Genomic DNA, 10,197 nt, shown 5'->3' on the forward strand with positions numbered 1-10,197 from the left:
CACCACTTGATGAAGTCAAACAGAAGAGCCTTGCTTAGAGCTATTCATTGCATATCTAGCAAAATAGCTTGAAACATTAGTATAGGTTGCTATTACCATGTTAAACAGTTGAAAGATGCCAGTAATTGAGATGGAAATCCAGAATTAGTTCTGGGTGGAAACTCCTGTGCAAATGCCTGCTCTTTAATGCTTTAGGCTGTATTCACAAAACAACACAGAGCTGATGGAGCGGTTCACAGCTACGGCAGCTGTAGGGGGAAGTGTGGTCCATGTTTCAGTGCATCACGTGGCTCCCTTTTTTTTTTTTTTTTGTACGAACTTTATTTGAAGTGTACAAAATCTATACTTTATTCCCAGCAATGTAAACCAGAACACTATGTTGCTGTATAATTCGACAATGTGTTGCAATAAAATGCAGTATGTCTTCATTTTAGTGCAGCCCATCAAGTTTTACTTCCTCTTTAAGTATACTACACAATTACCTCAGCTGCCTTTTTTTTTTTTTTTTTTTTTCTTTTTACCAATAATGACTTTTTGTTGGGGGCTGATGATTGGTTGAACAAAGCATTCTATGCGAAAGAAATGCATATAAACAATCTGGGGGCTGCAGGTAAAAATGTTGAAGGTAAATCTATGTCCTTGCATCCTATGCAGCACTGGGAACATTACGCACTGAAATCGGGTGGAACATGTAACAAGTTTCCAAAGGTGAACCTCTCCTTTTAACTGTGAAGGTGTTATTACATAGAACTGCGTTAGTCTGTTAGGTCCCTTTCACACTGCCACGACTTGAAATTTTGCTGTGCTTTCAGGGAATGCCTGTGTAAATTTGAGGTCTATGGACCTCAACTTACGTGAAAGTCGGACCAAAGTAGTACAGGGACTACTTTGATGTTGGCATGACTTGAAGTTGCACATATATGAATGGTTATCATTGGAAATCATGGGGAACGACTTGTCATGCAACTTTGCAGTCCCAAGTCGCACAAGTTTAAAAGGGGCCTAACTTGGCATCACCGGCAGTGCCATAACATTTGTAACTGGGTACTGTTCTGTGTATCTAAAGCGAAAACAAAAATGACGTGTAGTACAGCTTACCAGTACATGCATGTGGTAGCTGCATTCTTCTTTTTTTTTTTTTTTTTTTTTTTTCCCCCAGGCTATTTTGTCACCTACGGTTTAAACAGAACCTGTCCAAGGGTCAAGATATTGACACAATATTGGCCTTTTTCTCAAAGCGTCTTTCAGGACAGCACCTGGAGAGAGCGTAGAAACACTGCGAATAACACCCTTGGTTCGTTCCAGGTTGATATGGTGTGTGACGTCAATTCTGGAAGAGGGCAGTACTCGTTTCTCCCCCCCCCCCCCCCCCCCCCCACTTTTATGCTGAGGTCCTAATAATAAGGTGCTTTTCTGTTCTAAATTACAAAAGGCATTAGAAAAGACAAAGCATACCCCTCCCTCTAAGAAAAGGTGTCCTTCCTGCAAAGTGTCCCTTAAGGAGAGCTGGAATAAGACCCTGTGCAAGCACTGTATAGCGGACCTAGTAAAGCACAAGCAGGGGAAAGTAAAGCAGCCACAAAGCTCAGATCTTTTGGTCTCCTTACAAAAGGAACTCTCCAATCGTTCTGCTCCTTTTTGGACAGGCATCCAGCACTCCAATCAGGGAAGCCAGACCATCCAGTCCTCTGCCATCCACTTCCAGGGAGGATAGTAACTCGGAGGAGGAGGCCGCAAGCAAGGCCAGTTTACCCAAAGCTTCAGGGGATGAGGATAAGGAGGTGTTGGACAAAAGATCGTCTAGATATAAGTTGTCCTTGGACAAAGTGGATGAGTTAATTAAAATTATTCAAACCACTCTTAGCATTTAGGAAGACAAAGTTGATCTATCCCTGCATGATAAAGATGTTTGAGGGCCTGGGAGAAACTAAACAGAGTTTTTCCAGTGCACAAGGTCCTCTGAGACTGTCAAGCAAGAATGGAAGGAACCAGAAAGGGGTCAGTTTTTCTCGAAATCCCTTAAGCATAGGTTTCCGCTTTGAGGAAGACGAATTGCATATGTGGAACAAAAGGCCGACATTAGATGCAGCCTTTTCACAGGTTTCACACAATACCAATTTGGCATTCGAGGACATGGGTATACTGAAGGATGCCATTGATAAAGGTGCCGATTCCCTCTGAAGCTCTGTGGTTTCCCTTTTAATGGGGATCTGCATTTTGGCCCTGACCACAGATAAAGGTTTTTCCGGCAAAGAAAAAGAAAACGCCTTTAGTCAAAAAAAAATTTTGCCCACTTCAGCAAACCCAGGCCCCCAAGGAAACAGATTTAAAAAAAAAACAGAGGGGGAGAGGTAGGGCTGCTGTTCTGTTGAGATGTCCCGAACAGCCAGCAAAAAGCCAGTGATGGTGGCCCTGCTGTGGGAGGGGCACTTCTATCCTTCCTCGCTCAGTGGAGGACAGTAACGTCCTAATTTTGAACCTAAAACTTCTGAATCGGTCCATTAGCTATAAAAAAAATTTGGATACGGATCTACTCCGTATAGAAAGCGTTATGGAGGGGTGTTTTATGGCTTCAATCAATCTCGGGAACGCTTATCTGCTTATCCCAATATCAGTAGCATCCCAGAGTTCAAAGAAATAAGGTTGAGAGCCGAAAACGCTCTGGATCGGACTAGAATAAAGTAAAATATGTACTTTTATTAACAATGAATCACATCAGACAAGTCGCATATAAAAACTGTTTAAAAACATACAGTAAACATATAACGGTCATAAATGTCTGGTGTAAACAGAGGGTTGACATCATATAGACAGCAGTGAGCCCACGTGTCAGCGCGTTTCACTATTTTGCTTCGCCAGAACGCACTTGGGGGGTAGTTGAAAGAAACGGGTCTACTACATTCAAGACACTTTGAGAAAACCTTAGACTTACCGGAGATGGTATTTCTAGAAGTCGTTCACGACAGCAGCTATTACCCTCCCTAGTGGTTTCCAATTTGACTTGCACTGTTAAATTATGTGTATGTTTTGTTTTAAAAATTCTGTCTTTCATCATGGCTGGAGGTTTCTCATTACTACTGAGGCCATGGTGGAAGTGAGCTGCTGTTAGAATATTATTCCAAATTCATAATTCGGCACTTATAGGTGTTATAATATATTTATGGCAAGCTTGCAAAACATATTTGGTTTTATGATTAATCATAATAAATAGTATGTGTGAATGACCTTGATCAAGTGTTCAGTGAAACATATCCTCATCGAAAGCAGAGTTAGTAATAAGTTTCTGAATGTAACCAGTTTAAGTATGACATATATGGTATTTTGGTACAGAATGTCATGAGAAGACAAAAATAGACATGTGTCTACGTAGTTAAAGCAATGATACATTGTGGATTATATCTTGTTAAAATAAGTTTAGAGTAGTCTCAGTCATGTTAATACATATTAGTATATAGTTACTTAATGTAAAGTTGTTATCATGTGTTCATATTATGTAAATGTATGGTTATGTCACGTATAGAGTGTTACATGTGAGCTTGTCAATCAAGCTCCATATGACTCTCTGAGTATCTACATTTGGATCGCACATTGCAGAAGTTAGCAGATATGAATGTGTGCCATACAAGGTTCTAAATTTGTGAGGTTATGACGTTCACATGTAGCATAAAAGCCGAGATGTTTCAAGATTGAAAGAGTCACTCACACGGGCACTCACACTCAGACACCCACACATGATACTGACATTCACACAGATACTGATGACTTGGGACAGCTGAATTCTGCCAGAAGTCTAAGAACGTCATTTCCTGTTGCTTCTTGAAGGACACACAAGACAGCAAGACAGCAGCCATTGAAGCACACGCTTTCATAAGCTCATTACAGCTTTTTCATTATTCTATTTTCATATATTTTACCTACACTGAACTGAACTATTATACTTTTTACATTGTATTTATGATACCAACTGTGTGACAAATAAACGCACACTTTTTCTTTTAAGTCAGTTTGACTATCAATGCTATTGATTCGGAAACGCCTCCTGAGATATAGAATATTAGACAATAATAATATTCTTCAGCTGCCTTAAAACTTTTCTATTTGTAGTGTTTACTGGGAAGTTGTGTGGAGCTACGCACTCTTCAGGTGCTGTCCTGAAAGACTTTTAGAAATACCGTCACCGGTAAGTCTAACTAAGGTTATCGCCATAACAAAGGGGGGAGGTGTTCTGTAGTTCATGGTTAAGGTTTGGACAGCGCTGATGACATTGCTTGGTATTTCGAGTGCAACGGGTTATGAGCTTGTTGGCATCTTAAGAGTTCCCTTCACTAAGGGGCCAAGCTCAACCCCTGAAAAACAACCCCACACCATAATCTCCCCTCCACCAAATGATTTGGAACAGTACACAAAGCAAGGTCCATAAAGACATGGATGAGTGAGTTTGGGGTGGAGGAACTTGACTGGCTTGTGCAGACTCCTGACCTCAACCCGATGGAACACCTTTGGGATAAATTAGAGTGGAGAATGTGAGCCAGGCCTTCTCGTCCAACATCAGTGCCTGACTTCACAAATGCGCTTCTGGAAGACTGGTCAAACATTCCCATAGACACACTCCTAAATCTTGTGGACAGCCTTCCCAGAAGAGTTGAAGCTTATAGCTGCAAAGGGTGGGCCAACTCAATACTGAACCTTACGGACTCTAGGTTCATATATATGAGGCTGCGCTTGATCTGTTTTTCAGGCACATTTTTCAGTGCATTTTGCGTTTGTAAACCATTGTTTTTTTATGTGTTTTTGTATGCAGTTTTCATACATTTTGCGTTTTATTTTTTTCTCTTTAAACACACTGTATATAGCTGGTTGCTAAGCACCACATCCCTAACAAACGAAGAGTCATCAGCTGTCAGCGGGGTTCCCTGTTGCATGTAAAAAAAAAAAGCTACATAGGGTCCCCCCATGCCCTTCGGGTCTAGTATGGATTCGGGAAGGACCCCCACAGCAAACTGTAAAAAAAATAAAAAAAATGCCCACCCAAAAATCCAAGCCTGCAGCTCGGCAGGTCAGGAAAAGGAGGGGAAGAGTGCGCGGCTCCCCCTCCTGAACCATACCAGGCCGCATGCCCTCAACATAGGGAGGGCTCTCCCCCACCCCAAGGCACCTTGCCCCCATGTTGATGGGGACAAGGTCCTCTCCCCGACAACCCTAGCCTGCAGTTGTTGTGGTTTGCGAGTGGGGGGCTTATCAGAATCTGAAAGCCCCCCTTTAAGAGCGTGGCCCCGAGATCCCAGCCCCCCCTTATGCGAATGTGTATCGGGTACATTGTACCCCTACTCATTCACCTCAAAAAGCAGTGAAATGTAAAAAAAATATAAGAGCCAGTTTTTGACAGGTCCTTCATTAAAAAAAATAGCTCTGAGCTGCCACTATCAGGAGGGGCAGGCTCTCCCGGTTATGTCATCAGATGGCCACTCCCCATGGCTGTATAAGAGATGTCAGACAGTGGGCGACAAAACAACGAAGGAAGACAGCCACAGGAGAAGAGCAGATTTTTATTTTTTTTTTATAACGGGTACCCGGCGACGAGGAAGAAGAAAGCAGCGGGAAAAGACAGCTCTGGAGGGCTTCAAGGTTTTTTTCTCTTATATTCACCGACCGACACAGCTCCTCTCTGTAACAAAATGGGTTGTCAACCCTATCACTGGAGATTACTAGGCAAAGTTGTAATACAACACTTCAGAACTTTTAGTTCCGCTCAGGGGGCGGTCCCTAGGCTACAACCCCCCACAGCCTGCCCTAGCAGACTCCGTTTTCTTTTGCCTAGTGAAGGAGATGCACCTAGGAACCCTGCGGGCCCATAGGTCCGTGTTTTTTGATGCAGAAGCTTGGCTTTTTGCGCAAGATGAATGATCCTGTGATTTTCTATCAACAGCCGGCTGGGTGACAGGCTGGTTTACTTATCCCCAGTCTGGCCATCGAGCGTGTGCAGGTCGCAGCTACGGCTCGGCAGGCCAGGAAATACCTCAGCTCCAGAGGTGGTCGGTGAGCTTTATGCTCCGGGGCATGCATATGACTGGGCTACTGATGTCTGCGTCACAGTATGCCGGGCCAGTAGTCTTCCCTGTACTGATCAGGAGTTGACTACCATGGAATGTCTCCCAGCTCTTCAGGACTGCTAAGTACAGCTCTCCCTGTCTCGGCAGGGTGGAGCAGCTGGGCATTCCCTGGGAGGTCGATTCGGGGGCCCCCTTCACCCCCCTCTCTTCTCTCCCCTGTCCCTGACTCTCCTCCTCCCCCTCACGAGGGGGCTGGGATACTGAGCGGTGTGTGAGTGTCCCCTGGGCTCTCACCTGGGGGTTTAGCTGTACTGGGGTGCCTGGGTCCTGAAGTTTAATCCCGATGGATGCCTGTGAGGTTTGCCCCTGTGTTGGTGCGGCGCTGTGTCTGCCACATGTTTCTCTATGCCTCTCATGGCTCTGGCTGGCGGCCATTTTAAGTGTGAGCAAGGGTCAGACGGGTTTTTGGGCTTCAAGCAGCCATTTTCCTAGTGATTCTCTATTAGAACACTGGCGGCCATTTTCTTGTAGCTGGACCACTTTTTTGTGCTCTAGTAGCAGTCCCTGTGCCCTCCAGTTTCCTGTTTTGTCATCACTAAGCGCTGGGAGGTTTTTCCTGTGAATCTGGACACGTGTTTCAGACTGATTGTGCTGACGTCCTGCCATGACACAGCTTTGGTACCTCTGCATCTGGGAGCACTGGGGATCTACAGGCACTGCTGTACTACAGCGCGGAACTGCTTAGGGTGGTGAGTCCAGCGGGTTAGAACCCCTCAGTCAGCGGCAGCAGGAGGGTGGGACTGTCCCTGTCCTAAGTCCCCTTCGGGTGGCAGACAGGGTAGGGTCAGCATGGCTTCAGAAACTGGTGTTTCTTCCCCCTAAATCCAGGCAATTGCAACTGGGTCACCTGTGGACTGCGCGGTCCCTATGAACACCCTTAGGGCGGTCCTCAATTCGTTCGTTGCCAAGATAATTGTGGTACGTGGGAAGAAAGGTGCTAAAAGCCCCCCCCCCCCCCCCCTCTGGGGAGAGCACTGACGCAGACTTGGGTCCTGCTGAGGCCGGTGACCCCTGCTCTGTCTTGTCAGATGACGTTGACTAGGACAGTGAGGATCCCCGTCCGGGTCCGCGTGCGACAAAGCACTTGTTGGAGCACTTATCGCAGCTGTGCGTGATACCCTGAAGATTCAGGAGCCAGCAGATCCCTCTGCTGATGTACCGGTCCCTTTTGGGTCCCGCAAGCCAGCACGTTCACCTAAGGTGTTCCCGTATCTGACTGACTTATTTTGACAAGTTCATTTACAAGGAACGGGGTCGCCCGCAACAGACCTTTGCGGTCCCCAAATACATGGGGGTGTGTTACCCCTTTTGAGGAAAGTCTTCTCAAGAAATGGTCGGCTCCTCCGGTCCTGTACCCCCCAGTATCCAGTTTAAATAAAGTAACCACGATCCCGGTTGAGGGGACTCCTGCATTCAAGGATCCCACGGACAGGAAGGCCGAGGCGGTGGCTTGTTCCTTGTTTACGGTTGTGGGGTCAGCCGTGCGACCTGTACTGGCATCCGCACTTGTGTCGCAGACACTGACTGAGTGGGCAAAACTTTTGCACTGCGAATTGGGAGAGCAACAGGCCTCCCCTGTCTGCGTGGAACTAGCAGACCAACTAGTGCAAGGCCTTAAGTACGTCTGTGACGCGGCCCTGGATACTCTCCCTCTGTTATCCAGGGCTTCATTGTCAGCTGTGGTGCTGAGGGACCCGATTTGGCTAAAATGCTGGTCTGCTGACCAGGCATCCAAGAAAGCCTTGACGGATCTTCCTTTCCTTGGCGACCAGCTTTTTGGAGCCTCGTTAGATGACATTATTAAAAATGCCACTGGTGGTAAGAGTACACTACTCCCACAGGCCAAGAAAGCTAAGGAGCCACGCCGCAGGAAAGTGCCCTCTTTTTCCGCTCACAAGCGGCTTTTTCGTCCGCCTGGTGCTTCGACAAAACGTCCCCAGCCCGACCGAACGCCCACGGATGGTCAAAGGGGATTCTTGGCTGAAAGCCCAGCAGGTGCCAGACCTTGCTGGAAAGAAGTCTCCCACGCGTATGCACAGGAGTGACAACATCACTGCTCCAGCCACTCACAGCGCTGGAGCCGTGATACCCGGAAGTCATGCCAAGGCAACATGTCATCTCCCTCAGTGTAGACCAGGTGAGATACCAATGCCTCTTTCTAAGGTATTTTATAATGAGCTAGTATGCGGTACATACTAGCTCATTATGCCTTTTGCCTTGCAAGGGTATTTAAAAAAAAAAGCGTCAGCGGGTATACAACCGCTTTACTATATTTTAGTATTTCCAATATGGCCTGATCTTAGGGCAACTCCACCATATATGGGCCATAGTTCCCGTTTGTTTGCATCCTCGCCAACACTCCGTTATTTGTCCCATTTGATACTTCCTACTATGTCTGGGGTTCTATACCACCTAGTTATACATTTGTAATTAATTTCCACAGCTCCAATATTTATTGATGATCCATGTACAAGTCTCAGAATTTTTCCCACTTGTTTTTTTCCTCTCTTCCCCAATTCCCTCTCCCAGTTTTTTATATGTCGGTACTTCCAGCCCCTCTGCTTCCATAAGGATTTTATATTATTATTATTATTATACAGGATTTATATAGCGCCGACAGTTTACGCAGCGCTTTACAACATTGGGGTAGACAGTACAATGCAATACAATTCAAGACAAGGGGAATCAGAGGGCCCATCCGAGATATATTCCCACAAGCTTTTTCGATGGTACATAATCGCTCAAATGCTGTAAGATCATCTCCCTCTCTCTCTCATCGGGTGTGGAAGTGCTGCTACAAAATGCTTGAGCTGGAAGTACCGCCATTCATTAATCTCCAACACATCATTTTTAATTCTTGTAATGAACAAAATTTCCCCTTGTGTTATATCTCTTAGTTGTACGTTTTCTTTGTTAATCCAGTTCCCTCCTATAAAACTTTTCCCTGGTGCAAAATAGTTATTTTCTTTCAGTGCCATCAATGGACAATTATATTCCCATTTATTTTGCTTGTGTAGTAAATCCCAAAGCCTAAATACGATCCGTGTCAGTGTATGTGTATTTCCTCCTAGTGCCCTATATTGTGGTGATATCCATATATTTCTACCTAATTGTGTATTCGCCATTGTGTGTTCAATCTTTACTCACCTTTTCTCATTATTCAATTTAGCCTATTGCACCATCTGTGTTAATAGAACCACCTCATAGTACTTTTTGAAATCTAGTACATTTAATCCACCTTGACTTTTTTATTTTTTAAAGTTACCAAAGCAATTCTAGGTTTCTTATTTTGCCATATAAGTTTTGAAGACTCTAAAATATGCTATGAGAGCAATTAACAAAAAAATTAATTAATCGGGATGGGCCGATTGTGCTGATAAAAAGGCAGATTTAGAACTACAGCATGACTTGCAAATGACTTCTGTAATAGAAGTCAATGCAAGTTGCCTGAGTCTTCATAGAAGACTTTCCTCCTCTCTGGGCAGACTGCCAAGAATAGAGTAAAGAGATACAATGTTTACATTTGAATGAATGAACTCAACTCTGTATGTAGAGTTCTCAGTTTAACCATTTAAAAACTAAATCTTTTCTGACACTTGTTGCTTACAAGTAAAAATCCCATATTTTCTGCCAGAAAATCACTTAGAACCCCCAAAATGTATATATATATTTTTTAGCAGAGATCCTAGGGAATAAAATAGCGGTTGTTGCAATATTTTATGTCACACGGCATTTGCACAGAGGTCTTTCAAATGCAATTTTTTGGGAAAAAAATACACTAATGATTTAAAAAAACGAAAAAACAGTAAAGTTAGCCCATTTTTTTTCCTCCAAAAGTTTTGACTACCTGTTTTTTTATTTAATATATAGTTTTTTTTTTTTTTTTTTTCCTCTAAATCATACATACAAGTAAACTGATTGGAGGTTTGTTTTGTTTAATAAATGTTTAAATGTAAGAAATTTTCTGTATCACTTATGAAGGCTGCTTTCACACTGGAGTGGGCAGGCGTTGATGGTAAAACACTGCTAGTTTTAGCAGCGCTTTACCATCATTTTAGCGGTGCTATTCGGCTGCTAGTGGGGCACA

This window comes from Lithobates pipiens, unplaced genomic scaffold (assembly GCF_037356315.1).
Source record: "Lithobates pipiens isolate NorthernLeopardFrog02 unplaced genomic scaffold, aLitPip1_a1.2 Scaffold_3, whole genome shotgun sequence".
Classification (NCBI taxonomy): domain Eukaryota; kingdom Metazoa; phylum Chordata; class Amphibia; order Anura; family Ranidae; genus Lithobates; species Lithobates pipiens.